The sequence below is a fragment of the Dipodomys spectabilis genome, unplaced genomic scaffold (genome assembly GCF_019054845.1).
Source record: "Dipodomys spectabilis isolate Male_0828 unplaced genomic scaffold, ASM1905484v1 ptg000278l, whole genome shotgun sequence".
Classification (NCBI taxonomy): Eukaryota; Metazoa; Chordata; class Mammalia; order Rodentia; family Heteromyidae; genus Dipodomys; species Dipodomys spectabilis.
In genome coordinates, this window is record NW_024870955.1 from 3,770,001 (window position 1) to 3,785,444 (window position 15,444).

General features: G+C 49.3%; 1 pseudogene; it reads right to left on the bottom strand.

The window, feature by feature from the left end:
* LOC122126434 overlaps positions 1–1,109 on the bottom strand; it is a 3,704-nt pseudogene extending 2,595 nt beyond the window's left edge.
* Between the last annotated feature and the right edge of the window lie 14,335 nt (positions 1,110–15,444).

Below are 15,444 nucleotides of genomic sequence, written 5' to 3' on the forward strand. Positions count from 1 at the left end.
GTGTGCGTGCGTGCGCGCACCCGCGCGCGCGCACCCGCGCGCCCACACACATCCAAAGCGGGTGGGGGGGGGGAGGGAGGAAACTCAAAGATCGGATGCGACAGAGCATGTAGGCCAGCCGGACCAGTTCACCGCGTCTCTCTGTCTCTTGTTTCTCTGTTTCTCTATTTCTCTCTCTCTCTGTCTCTCTTTGTCTCTGTCTGTCTGTCTGTCTGTCTGTCTGTCTGTCTGTCTGTCTGTCTGTCTGTCTGTCTGTCTCTCTCTCTCTCTCTCTCTCTCTCTCTCTCTCTCTCTCTCTCTCGTTTGAATTCTCTCTCCCGCCCGCCCGCCAGCACTCCCTCCCTCCTTTTCCTCTCGACTTGCCAGTCAATCCTGGGGCTTGAGCTACTGGCGCTCCAACACACAACGGTCCCACTCCGACCCTGCCTGCCTGCCTATGCATGGGCCCCATACTCCAACGAGGCACATCATCATCCCCACCCCCACCCCTTCTCTGAAAAAGAAGGCAGTCTCTCTCGGGACCAGCCAGCCTGGGCCTGGAAGAGAAGGACATAAGGCCGGTTTTCTCAGTCAGTCAGTCAGTCAGTCAGTGCGCGGTTTCTTTTTCATGCATTTCATGAGAGAAAACTGCAATTCACAAAACCACCACTAGATGGCGCGCGTTCGCCGTCGACAAGGTGGATGGGGCGGCGGGAGGGGCAAAACACGGGTCGGGTCAGTCACTCGCTCAGTCGGTCAGTCCTCGCCTACCCGGTAGTGGGTAGTGAGAGTTCTGACATACACATACATATAGGTTGTTATCATTCATTATTATCGTCATTTGCTTTTCCTTTTTCCTTTTGGCCTAGTCCTGGGGCTTGGGCTCCGGGCCTGAGCACTGTCCCTGAGTTTCTTTATGCTCAAGGTCACTGCTCTACCACTCGAGCCCCTTCTGGCTTGTTCTGTTTAGGTGGTACTGAGGAATTGAACCCAGGGCTTCAAGCACGCTGAGACACATTCCCAGCCCAGTCCACCTCTGGGATTCCCCCCCCCCCCCCCCCCCGCACCGGGTTCTGCCCGCCCGGAACCAGAGGTACGGTACTGTCCTCTGCGAGCTCGTGCTCTTGCATGACGACACGGTAGTACTAATTCAGCCCCGAGGAAATCTTCACTAGGGCATTTTCCCCCAAGTCCACCTCCACTTCTGGCGTTTTGGGTGACCCATCGAGATGAAGAGTCTCAAATGGACTTTCCTGCCCGGGCGGGCTATGAACCACTATCCTCAGGTCTCAGCCCCCTCGCTCAGCACCTCAGACGGATGATGGGCAGTGAGCCACTGCTGCCACCGGCACCACCCGGCCGGTGAGCCTTTGCCTGGGGATTTTCTTTACCGACCGGCCGAAAGGTTTCGTGCCCTACCTGTCTTATGGATAAGTTTGCTCTGTTTTCGGTCTTATTTTTGTCCTCATGGACATCCTTCTTTCCCAAGGAAAAGGGGCCTCGGCTCGGGGAGAGAGTCAATTCCTGAGGCCAGACAATCCATAGGAGGAACTTTCTGCCACAGTGTGGTGTGGTGTGGTGTGGTGTGGTGTGGTGTGGTGTGGTGTGGTGTGGTGTGGTGTGGTGTGGTGTGGTGTGGCAGCTCAGATATCACAAGGACTGCCATCTCTCGTGTGCAGGATACCCGGGGAGGGGAACTGCGGGGTGGGGGTGAGCAGAGGCATTTTCTCCTTCCGGAAACCAGATGATGATTGAATAAAATTAGCCATCCATCCTTGAGACATTCTCAAGGAGGTGGGCTGGGAATGTGTCTGGGTTGGTAGACAGCTTCCCCTAAAAACTCGGGCCTAAATGGCGGCGGCGGCATCCATCTTGTTCACAGACCGAGTGTCCACGTTGAGTAAGCAGAGTAAGCAGAGCCCCGCTGGAGTCCACAAGGAAAAGCAAGACCGAGGGGAGGCGGGGAGGCGGGGAGGCGGGGAGGCGGGGAGGGGGGACACAGAGACAGACAGGAGACAGAGAGGCAGAGAGAAAGAGACAGAGACAGAGACAGAGACAGAGAGAGACAGAGACCCAGCGACCGACGGAAAGACACACAGGGGAAGAGATGGAGGGGGAGCGAGAGATCCACAAATCTAACTACACCAACTGAATAATCAGACAGACAGACAGACAGACAGACAGACAGACACACACACACACACACACACACACACACACACACACACACACACACACACACACACACACACCACACCGACACACAGGCAGACAGAGGGAGAGATGGGGAGTATAACTAGATCACCTGAATCAACAAACAGGAACAGGCACACATGCCCCCACCACACACACACACACACACACACACACACACACACAGAGGCAAAGACAAGAGACCGACACACAGACAGGCAGAGAGGGGGAGACATGGAGGGGGAGCCCTAGAGACCCATCAGTGTGACTGACTAGATCACCTGAATAAATTTATTCCTTCCCTGCCCTGCCCTCATGTATGAAGGTAGACGATTGGTATGGAGTTCTTCTTGTCACCAAACACAGGTGAGGGCTAGTGACTTTTTACCCTTCCATGTAGGGACTCTTCCCTTAGGACCCTTGATTTTGATCATTGAATGAGAATTTCTGGAGGAGTCACTCTGGTGGAGTTTTATGGAGTAAGCAATCAGGCAACCAGACAACCATACAACCCGACCACAAAAAAAAAAAAAAAAAAAAGCAGACACAGACAGACAGACAGACAGACAGACAGACAGAGAGACCCACACAGCTCCTGACTTCATGGGTGTTTTCAGGGTTAAAGTGGGGGGTCGGGGGGAATGTGGCAACTGAATTATGCACAGATAGTTGTTTTATCTTTGCTCCAATCTCAACTCTAGATGTTTGGGGTATTTCTTTACAGATAAGATAAACAGATCATTAACGCTTGTTTTCTTTCTTTCTTTCTTTCTTTCTTTCTTTCTTTCTTTCTTTCTTTCTTTCTTTCTTTCTTTCTTTCTTTCTTTGTGTGCCCCCCCTCTCCTTTTTCTCTTTTTTATGGGGGGGGGGAGGTGGGCAATCCTGGGACTCGAAGTCAAGGCACTGTCACTCAGCGACTCAGCTTTTTTGGCTCAATTCTAGCAGTCTATCACTTGAACCAGAGCTCCACTTTTGGCTTTATCTGTCTATGTACTATGTACGTGGCGTGTGTGTGTGTGTGTGTGTGTGTGTGTGTGTGTGTGTGTAATATATATTATACATATTCATTTTATACATAGACGTATATATGTATAAACACACATCTATTCGTTTATTTATACACATGTGTATATATACGTGCACATATATATTTATACACATATGTGTATATATACATGCACACATATATTTATACACATACATATATACTGTGATACGCACGCGCACACACACACACACACACACACACACACACACACACATTGCCTTATTATTTTCATGATTTTTGTTTTTTTTTGGTTTTGTTTTGTGTTTTGGTTTGGTTTTTCCCGGGACGTGGGGCTTGAACCCTGGCTGGCCCTGGACACTGTCCCCCAACTCTTCAGCTCAAGCCTAGGGCGCTACTACTTGAGCCACAGTACCACTTCCGGTTTTCTGAGTGGCTTATTGGAGATAAGAGTCTCACGGTCTTTCGTGCCCAGGCTGGCTTTGAACCGAGATCCTCAGATCTCAGCTTCCGGAGCAGCTAGGATTACAGGCGCGAGCCACCAGCGCCCAGCTATTTTCATGTTTTTGTGTGTGTGTGTGTCGGGTGTGAGGCTTGAACTCTGGGGCTGGGTGCTGTCTCTCTCTCTCTCTCTCTCTCTCTCTCTCTCTCTCTCTCTCTGTGTGTGTGTGCTCTTCACCTTCCCAGCCCTCCCCCACTTGTTTTGCCAGTCTAGGGGCTGGCAAAAGAAGAAGAAAGAGAGATTGAGTAAAATTAGCCATCCATCCTTCAGCCATCCTCCTTGAGACATTCTCAATGAAGTGGGCTGGGGATGTGTCTGGGTGGTAGACAGCTTCCCTAAAAACTCGGGCCTAAATGGCAGCAGCGGCATCCATCTTGTTTACAGACCGAGTGTGCACGAGCTCATGTGGGCTTTCATGTTCTCCGTGGGTTGACACGGCCGGCCGGCGGGCGGGCGAGCGGACGAGCGAGCGGGGTGGGGTGTGCGATTCATTGGAGATAAGACACCGGTTCCTGCTCCCTCCTTCCTTCAGGGACACCAAGGAAGAAGTTGCCGCTGGCGGGTGGGTTCCAGGCTGGCAAGCAGAGTAAGCAGAGCCCCGCTGGGACTGAAATACATTTCTTCCTGGAGTCCACAACGAAAAGCAAGCGGGGGGGGGGGGGGGGGTGGGCGGAGGGGAGAGGACAGAGAGACAGAGAGGAGAGACAGACAGAGACAGAGACAAAGAGGGACAGACACACAGACAGAGACAGAGACCCAGAGACCGACAGAAAGACACACAGGGAAAGAGCTGCAGGGGGAACGAGAGATCCACAAGTCCAACTAGATTCCCCTGAATCAACAAACAGACGGATGGACGGACGGACACACACACACACACACACACACACACACACACACACACACACACACACACGGAGACGGACACACGCGGAGACAGACAGACAGAGGGACACATGGAGGGGGAGCCCTAGAGACCCATTAGTGTGACTGACTAGATCACCTGAATAAATTATTCCTTCCCTGCCCTGCCCTCATGTATTGAGGTAGACTATTGGTATGGAGTTCTTCTTGTCACCAAACACAGGTGAGGGCTAGTGACTTTTTACCCTTCCATGTACGGACTCTTCCCTTAGGACTCTTGATCTTGATTTCAATCATTGAATAAGAATTTCTGGAGGAATCAGAAAGAATGACATTTCCCCATTTGTTAGGAAATGGAAAGGCTTGGAAAAAATTATATTAAGTGAAGTAAGCCAGGCCCAAAGAAACATAGGTCCCATGGTTTCCCTTATTTGCAATATCTAGTATATGTATGAGTCAAGTGGAAAAGGTCAGATAATGTGATGTTAGGAAAACGAACCCTTGAATATGTATTTTAATGGTTTTTTTTTCATGCACGTGTTTCTAACGCATTTATAGGCTAACGCATTTATAGGATTGTTTCTTTGTTGCTTTGTATGTCCCCCCCCCCCCCACAGTGTAACCCCCGCTTTCACTATATTTGATGTCAGTACAACTTATGGGGGAGATGGGGACAAACAAGTCGTTTAAGGATTCAGGTGGACCTGTTGCAACAATGAGAAGTACAAAATGTCGTGTGAAAAAGGAGCTTTACGGTGGGGGGGCGGGGAAGGGGGAAGGATTGGGTTGGGGGGAGGGGGGTGGCTGGGAAGGGAGATGAAGTGTAAACAAAGGAGGAGGCTGCAATGCTTGGTAGGAAATGTGTGCATTATCCTGCCCATGTAGTTGTAACCCCTCTGTACAGTATGTTCTCAAATAAAATAAAATAAAATTAAAAAAAAAAAAAAAGAATTTATGGAGTAAGCAAGCAGGCAACCAGGCAACCAGACAACCAGTCCAAAAAAAAAAAAAGGCAGACACAGTCAGACAGACAGAGAGACCCACACAGCTCCTTGACTTCATGGGTGTTTTCAAGGTTAAAGCGGGGGGGGGGGGGGGGAATGTGGCAGCTGAGTTATGCACAGATAGTTAGTTGTTTTATCTTTGCCCCAACCTGAATTTCTAGATGTTTGGGGCATTTCTTTACAGGTAAGAGAAAGAGGTCACTGACTCTTCCTTCCTTCCTTCCTTTTTTCTTTCCTTTCTTTCTTTTTTCCCCCACCATCTCTCTCTCTCTCTCTCTCTCTCTCTCTCTCTCTCTCTCTCTCTCTCTCTCTCCTTTTTCTCTATTTTTTTGGAGGGGTGGGCAATCCTGGGTCTTGAAGTGAGGGCCTGAGTACTGTCACTCAGACACTCAGCTTTTTCGGCTCAAGTCTAGCACTGTACCATTTGAGCCACAGCGCTACTTATGTCTATGTACGTGATATCTATCTATCTATCTATCTATCTATCTATCTATCTATCTATCTATCTATCTATCTATCTATTGATATAGATATACATCTACATATATCTATATATATCTATGTGTGTGTGCGTGCGTGTGTGTGCGTGAGTATGCGTGTATGTATATATCTATACATATATATGTGTTTATATGCATATACATATATAAACACATTCATTTATTTATACATATATGTATATACGTATAAGCACACATATGTTCATTTATTTATACATATATATACATACACACACACACACACACATATATATATACTTATACATAGTGTGATACACACATATAAATATACGTATATCCACTTATTATTTACGTGCTTTTTTTTTTTTTTTTTTTTTTTTGTCGGCCTTGGGGCTTGAACTCTGGGCCTGGGCGCTGTCCCTCAGCTCTTCAGCTCAAGGCGAGCGCTCTACCACTTGAGCTACAGCACCACTTCCGGTTTTCTGGTGGTTTATTGGAGATCGGAGTCTATAGGTCTCTCCTGCCCGGGCTGGCTTTGAACCGCGATCCTCAGATCTCAGCCTCCTGAGTAGCTAGGATTACAGGCGTGAGCCACCAGCGCCCGGCTTATTTACATGCTTTTTGGTTGTTGTTTTTTTTATCTCCCCCCTCCCCCGCCCAGACGTGGGGCCTTGGGAAGGGATCTGCAGGGGGGGGTGTGCAGAGGCATTTTCTCCTTCGGGAAACCAGGTGATGATTTAGTAAAATTAGCCATCCATCCTTGAGACATTCTCAAGGAAGTGGACTGGGAATGTGGGTGGTAGACAGCTTCCCTAAAAACTCGGGTCTAAATGGCAGCAGAGATGGCAGCGGCATCCATCTTGTTTACAGACCGAGTCTCCATGTTCAACATGAGACTCCTCTAAACTGAGTCTTTGCATGTTCTTGAGCTCATGTGTGGCTTTCATATTCTGTGTGGGTTGACACGGGCGGGCGGGTGGCCAGGCGGGTGATTCATTGGAGATAAGAGTCTCTTTTGGGGCACCGGTTCCTGCTCCCTCCTTCCTTCGGGGACACCAAGGAAGAAGTTGCCTCTGGCGGGTTCCAGGCTGGCAAGCTGAGTAAGCAGAGGCCACTGGGCCTGAAATACAGTTCTGCCTTGAGTCCACAAAGAAAAGCAAGGGGTGGGGGAGGGGAGAGGACAGAGACACAGGAGAGACAGACAGAGAGACAGAGAGGAGTGACAGAGACAGAGAGACAGAGACCCAGAGACCGATGGAAAGACACACAGAGTAAGAGATGGAAGGGGGAGTGAGAGGTCCACAAGTCCAACTAGATCTGAGATACACACACACACACACACACACACACACACACACACACACATTCACACACACACAGAGGCAGACAGACGGAGACATGGAGGGGGAGCCCTAGAGACCCATCAGTGTGACTGACTAGATCACCTGAATAAATTTATTCCTTCCCTGCCCTGCCCTCATGTATTAAGGTAGACAATTGGTATGGAGTTCTTCTTGTCACCAAACACAGGTGAGGGTTAGTGACTTTTTACCCTTCCATGTAGGGACTCTTCCCTTAGGACCCTTGATTTCGATCATTGAATAAGAATTTCTGGAGGAGTCACTCTGGTGGAGTTTTTATGGAGTAAGTAAGCAAGCAGGCAAGCAGACAACCAGACCCCCCAAAAAGGCACAGACAGACAGACAGACAGACAGACAAGGACATACTCTAATACAGTGTGGGTGCTCTTGAAGGGAGAGAGACCTACACAGCTCCTTGACTTCATGGGTGTTTTCAGGGTTAAACAGGCAGGGGGGGGGGGAGGGATGTGGCAGCTGAGTTATGTACAGATAGTTAGTTGTTTTATCTTTGCCCCAACCTGAATTTCTAGATGTTTGGGGCATTTCTCTACAGGTAAGAAAAACAGGTCATTGACCATTCCTTCCTTCCTTCCTTCCTTCCTTCCTTCCTTCCTTCCTTCCTTCCTTCCTTCCTTCCTTCCTTCCTTCGTTTTTTACTTTCTCTCTTCCCCCCACCCTCTCTCTCTCTCTCTCTCTCTCTCTCTCTCTCTCTCTCTCTCTCTCTCTCTCCTTTTTCTTTATTTTTTTTTGGGGGGGTGGGCAATACTGAGACTTGAAGTCAGGGCCTCAGCACTGTCACTCAACTTCTTTTGCTCAAGTCTAGCACTGTATCACTTGAACCACATCACCACTTCTGGCTTTCTCTCTCTCTCTACACAGACACACACACAGACACACACACACACACAGACACAGACACACACACACACACACACATGCATATACATACATATACCAATATATATTTATACACACACATACATATATATATATATGCTTACATATAGTGTGATACACACATATATATTTATTATTTTCAGTTTTTTTGTTGTCGGGCGTGAGGCTTGAACTCTGGGTCTGGGTGCTGTCTCTCTGCTCATCTGAAGGCTCACAACTGTTCTGCCACTTGGGCCACAGTGTGCCACTGATCCCCTTTTCTGTTTATATAGTGCTGAGGAATCAAACCCAGGGCCTCATGCTTGCAAGGCGAGCGAGCACTCTACCACTAAGCCACCTTCCTAGCTCTCCCCCCTTTTTTGGCCAGTCAAGCATGGAAGGCTCCTGCATATTGTTTGTATGGACATACTCACAGCTGAATAACTGAGTTGTTTTGCTTAATAAAAAAAAAAAATCCTGGTGTTGATATATGTGGAGGGGAAGGGAAAAAACAAATTGTTAAAACAGGGATACAGGAGGACCCATTGAAACAATGAGATATACAAGTCGTTATGTCGAAAAACGAACTTTACAACTTTGGGGAGGGACGGGGGGGGGGGGGGAGGGGGGGGGGAGGATACGAAGGGATGGAAAGGGGAAACAAAGCAGGAGGCTACAATGCTTATAAGAAATGTGCTCATTATCTTACCCATGTAATTGTAACCTCTCTGTACAGTATTTTTACAATAAAAATATATTTAAAAGTATATATATATATTTTAAAAACTTGGTACAGTAGTCTAGAAACATGGTGGCTATTACAGCCTTCATTTGCTTCACTTGACCACTGTTTTCTCATTTAAAAGCTTTTGGCGACAAGCATGATTATTTTTCATGGGGTGTGGGTGACTGTTTTGAGGCTTTCCCAAATTTTTATGTCCACCAGGTTACCAGATCTAAGGAAAACCCAGAAGTTCGGGAATTAAGTAACTCTCAGGCTCAAACTACAGAGAAAGAAAAGGAGAAAGAGAGACCTGTGGAGGGAAGGGGGTGGGGAGTTGGGGGGAGAGGTCATAGAAAGGAAAAGAAAACAGGGAAAAATAAAAACACAAAGTAAAGGTCGTTTTTAAGTGGAGGCCTGGACTCAAACCAGGCCACTGACTGAGGCTTCCTCATTATGGGATTGCAAAAGTGGGCCTTGGCTTCTTGCAGAAGTCATCTCGATGTGTTGGTATTCTGCTGTACATATCATTTGGAAGCAACTCTATCTTTTCACTCCATGGTGAATGTATTCACATATATGTTCCTATAGAAAAAAACCAGTTTAGTGTGTTTTCTCTCTCATATGCAAAAGGTATGTTTAAAATAGGGGAGAAATTAGATCTCTGGACTGACTGCCTGGCTGGCTGCTTGGCTGGCTGCTTGGCTGGCTGCTTGGCTGGCTGCCTGGCTGCCTCACTCACTCACTCACTCACTCACTCACTCACTCACTCACTCATTCACTCACTCACTCACTCACTCACTCACTCACTCACTCACACACAGTAAGGCCCAAAAGACAGGATAGATACTTTTAGGGGGAGAAACACCCACCGAGGCAAGGCCCAATGGTTATGTGCCCAGAAATGAAAGTGAAACCTTGAAAACACGCAGAGGAAAGAGAAACAAAGTAAACTCTCTACCTTGAGCCTGTAGTAGGGTTTAAGAGATGATTCTGTTGGTTTCCCATGCATGCATGGGGGGGGGGGGTGGTTTGACCCATGCTCTGTTTCTTTTTAAAATTTACTTCCCTCCCCGGTGTAAGTTTCCTCCTTTCTTTGAGGAAACTCTTTGCTCCGTTCCCACAGTATACTCATTGTTTGGGCAAAAGCTCAGAGGAAGGGAGCTGCTCTTTTCCCTTCCACCACCCACCCCCACCTATTAGTTTTCTTTCCTAATAACTATTCGTTTATGAGGGACTGAAAAGTGAAGAAAATAGGATGTGTATGTGACTTCACTGGAGCCATTCATTAGGAAGCTGTCCGGCTGTCTTGTCTCTGAATTCCTGGTGGTGCTTTCCCAGGCCTCATTTCCCCCTGGAAATTATCCTGCTTGCCTCTGTGTTCAATTCTGGGAAGGAAGATAGGCCGAGATAAGGCAACATCTTGGCACAAAGCTGGAACACACGGCCACCTCGCCTCACGGGTACAGAGCCTAATCACCCTACCCGGAGGGTCCTCTGTCAATAGTTTCTTAGAACGATTTTTATTAGTTTAGTGGCCCTACTGAGGTTGAAATTCAAGGCCTCAACTCAGGCAGGCCGGCTCGGGGTGTGCGTGTTTGTTTCTTCTTCTTTCTCCTCCCCCCCTCCCCCCACCCCCACCGCCCCCCCCCCCCCCGCCGCCAGGGCGCTTAAATCGTTGCCATGACGACATTTACAAGACAAAGGAAAGTTGCAAGAAGTTCCTGAGTTGACTGGGGCTCCAGGCTTAAACCAGCCCACCCCACCCCCACCCCCCGCCCTGCCCTGAGTCCGCTGCGAAACACTCCTGCGGGGTGGGGAGGGGCGCCCAGCCCTCAGCTCCTGTAACTTCATTAGCGCGCGGGGTGGGGTGGGGGGGGGAGTGAATCAGCCTCCCCTCCCCCTCCCCGTCTTTACAAAAGTGGCCTCTTTTGCCCTTGGGCAGGAAAAGCCTGCGCGCTCTCTCTCGGGTCTTTTTCTGCTGGGACCCTCCCTGCCTACCACCAGCAGCCACTGACTTCCTGCAAGATGGAGTTGTCAGACTGCTTCCACCCGCCCGCTGCCAGTAGTATGCCTCCCGCCCAAGCCCGCCAGGGACAGAATGGGAGGGGCGGGCGGGGAAGCTGGCATGCTTGCCTGTGCTCTGCCCTCTGCCCCTCCGGGAGGCATGACTGTGACCGTGGGATGTCCCCGTGGCCGACCCCTAAGCTCCCACCCTCTGGACGGAGGAGAGTGAGGGGGAAAAAGGAGTTCAGGAGTCTTGTCTCCCCTCCATCTTCCCGCCTAGGTCAGGCCAGGATCTGCCTCTCTTCTCCCTGTCCCTGTTCCCCGTTCCTCTAAAGGAGTGACTGGAGAAACTGTCCGTCTGTGTTTGTGATTGTGATTAACATCGCAAAAACCTTCAAAGAATCTCAGATCGGTTAGAAGCCCGTTGGGTTTCACTTCTCAGGCGTGAGGGGTTGTTATCTCCCCCGCCCTCTCTCTTGATTTTTTTTTTTTTACAAATTGTTAGGGAAATGGTGACATACAGAACGGTTAAAGTATGCCAGTCCGCACCGGTGGCTCGCGTCTGTAATCCTAGCTGCTCAGGAGGCTGAGAGCTGAGGATCACGGTTCAAAGCCAGCCAGGGCAGGAAAGTCACCAGACTCTTATCTCCAATAAGGCACTGGAAAATCGGAAGTGGCGCTGTGGCTCAAGCGGTAGAGCGCTCGCTTTGAGCTGAAGAGTTTAGGGACAGCACCCAGGCCCAGAGTTTAAGAAACACCACCGACCCCCCCCCCCCAAAAAAAAAAAAGGATAGGAAAGATTACATTACATAAGTGGGGTAGGAAGAGTACATTTTTTTTTAATTAATAAGTTTTTTTTTTGTTTTTGTTTTTGTTTTTTTTTCTCGTGGGGCTTGAACTCTGGGCTTGGGCGCTATCCTGCCCGGGCTGGCTTTGAACCGCGATCCTCAGATCTCAGCCTCCTGAGTAGCTAGGATTACAGGCGTGAGCCACCGGCGCCCGGCTAATGAGTTGTTTTAATTGTGAAAATACTTACAGAGTGGTTACAATGACAGGAGCAAGAGCAAGGAAATGAGTACATTTCTTATCAAGCATTGCTGCCTCCTCCTTTGTTTCCATTCCTGCCCTCCCATTTCCCCCCACACCCAAAAAAAGAGTACATTTTTTTTGGACAATGTCACCCCTTCCCTGGCTCTCTCACAGATTTTCCCTCCCTCAAGTTCTGTTTGTTCCCCAGCCACAGGTTGTGTGTCAACATAGTGTCTAGTGAGTGCCACTGTTGCACTTCTTCATCCTGGGTCCCTCCATTTCTTGCCCCTCCCGGAAATAGATGAAGGAAGAAACAATGGGGGGGGGGAGAGAAAACAAAATAACGTCGATGATAACAAACACAAAGAAAGGGGAAGACTTCTTATGTGATCAGAGGTATATAGGCATTGCACTTTGGTGAGCCTCATGTCTTCAATTAAGCAACCCAAAGGCCAGAAGTGGAGTTTTGGCTCAAATGGCAGACTGCCAGTCTCTCTGTTTTTTTTTTTTTGGCACGGGGTAGGGGGTGTCCGGTCGTGGGCCTGAACTCTGGGCCTGGGCGCTGTCCCTCAGCTCTTCAGGTTAAGGCTAGCACTCTACCACTTGAGCCACAATGCCACTTCCGGCTTTTTTCTGCTTATGTGGTGCTGAGGAATCGAATCCGGGGCCTCATGCACGCAAGGCAAGCGCTCTACCACTGAGCCACCTTGCCAGCCCCAGAGTGCCAGTCTTGAGCACAAGAGCCACGGGACAGCACTCAGGCTCTGAGTTCAAGTCCCAGGATTGGGGCGTGCACACACACACCCTGCACCCCTTGATCTTTGCTGCTGTTTCCTACCACACAGACACAGGCACGCATGGCAGCATGTGATCTACCTCTTCCCCTCCCCCCCCCCACACTTTGCACTGCCACCACCGCCGCCGCCGCCGCCGCCGCCGCCGCCGCCACCAACTATAGCAACAGACTTCCTAGGCTTCCCCTCCGCGCCCGCCACCCTCCCCCCCCCCCCCCCGGCCCCTAGTTTAGATCGATGAACCAAAGTGTCCCCACTGCACGTTCGGCTCTGGCAAATATCAGATAGGATTACAGTGATGAGGAGAGAGGCGAGACCCGCCATGGATTGACTGTAGATCCCAGAGGACAGAATGCCAGCCCAGGCCCATTCATGGGTCAAGCCAGGAAAATGTTTTTTGGTTTTGTTTTTGTTTTTCATCTGCGGTCTCTCTCCACACCCGGTGTGCTTTGTCTGTCTGTCTCTCTGTGCGATAGGGGTTTGCCATTCATGACCTGTGTGGGCGGGGATGCTGGGGCGTGTGTGTGTGTGTGTGTGTGTGTGTGTGTGTGTGTGTGTCTGTGTCTGTGTGTGTGTGCGCGTGCGTGTGTGTGTGTGTGTGTGTGTGTGCGCGTGCGTGTGTGTGTGTGTGTGTGTGTGTGTGTGCGCGTGCGTGTGTGTGTGTGTGTGTGTGCGCGCGCGCGCGGGTGAGGGGGAGGTGTTCCTTCCTCACAAGACCTTCCTAAAGTGTCGGTTCGGTCTGGATCGATCTTGGGCCTGACGTTGTTTTTCCTTGTTTCGGGGTGCCACCTACTGGACACCGTGTGGAGTGACAGGGAGTGATTCGGGGCTGATGGCGGAGGCTGGCGACTCTCGCGAGAGTCTCGCAGACTCTCGCGAGAGTCGCGATGAGGTATCGCCGGCTCTCTTCTGCGGCTTTATTTACAACAAAACAAAATGAAACCACAGCAAACAAGGAAATTTTCTTGAAGGGAGGGCCGAGCGGAGGGGGAGGGGGGCCCGCAGGGGGTGTTTCTTTTCGTTATTTTCTGGACACGGAATTCGTTTGGATATTACGTCTTATGAGCAAACTGTACCAGTTTATTTACGGTTGTAATTTATATACAGTAACACAAATGTCTTTACGTCAGTATTATGAAAAAGGGTCCCACGGCTGCAGTGGGTGAAAGATTGAGACGGGAACATTTCTCAAGGAGTGCCAAGAAAATGGAAAACAGGCAATGCAATAGTTCAGGGAGAGTTATAAATATCAAGTGCTGCCCTAGGTGAAATTTCATGCAAATGTCCTCACCCACTCAGGTAAACTTTTTATATAGGTATCAGAATAAAATTTCTTGAACTATATAGACTTTTATTCACTTGATTTCCCTTAAGTAAGTTAAAATAACTGGCTGTTGACAGGGCACATCTGGATATTTCTATCGGTCCCATAGAGATAATCTGTTAAATTTTAGAACACGGTAGATTATATTTGCTATTTCCCCAAATGGACTTTACAAAAGCCATCCGTGGCCCCAAAGATGTATCTGGACCTCTCATCATGTGTGACTAAATAGGCCTCAGTGAATTAAGCTGAGAAAGCTGCAAAACAAAGCAGATCACTTCAGTTATGGGAACATGAAGAGAACAAAAGTAGCTTTATGCCACTGGATCTTTAGTGAGAAGATAGAATAAAAAGAAGAAAAAAATATTGGAGGATGCAATATAAACCAATTGAAACGTATCCAACCGATGATCTGGCTTTGAAGTGGCTATTTACTGGTGTGGTCCTAGACCATGGTGTCCAGAAGGATACATCAATGTGTTTTGAAAGATCCTAAACCAAATATACTTGTAATAATGACAGGTACGTTTCTGTCCTCCTAATTCCAGCTTTAATCCTAACACGTCCGGTTGTGATAATACGTTCACAGTCGTGCCACTTAGGGATATCACGTCTTATGTCTTCTCTGCAATATCTTAAATGCTCAGAGAAGTTACACCTTCTGACAAAAGGACGTTATGTGTGTCACCCACACGGGGACACACACACACACTCTGTTTGCCCGGAGTGCTGTGTAGCTTACCATGTCCAGTTATAGTTTAGGTCTAGCATCCACATAGGAGGGAAAACACGTGCCGTGCCGTTGGTCGGTCGGTCGGTCGGTCGGTCGGTCTGTCTGTCTGTCTTTCCGCCGGTCTGTCTTCCCCTGGCATCACCTGTTCTAGGTTCTTCTCCGCCGCCGGCAACCCCCCCCCCCCCCCCCCGCCCCTCGCGCTCCTAGTCCGTCGATCTACTTCCCTCTGTCTGACATAATCTTATTCTTATTCTTTGGGGAATGGATGAATAAACTTTTACCTTGTGGATATTGTACACACACCGTAACGTGTGTGTGTGTGTGTGTGTGTGTGTGTGTGTGTGTGTTGACGGAATAGAGTGTTTGCCATGCCTGAACCCCTGGCTCTGCCTCTCTACCCGTCTGTGATGCGATGTGTGTGCTGGGGCACTTGTGCCTGCGTATGTTCCCAGTGCGAACTCCAAAGAGAAGTACGCCCGCCGGGCCTGTGGGTTCTAACCATGCTTCACCCCCGGGCGATAGGATCGCCCCTCTGACTGACGCCTCCACTCTGTTTGGGCCGGGGCCCCTCGTCTCTCCCTGTGTTTCCT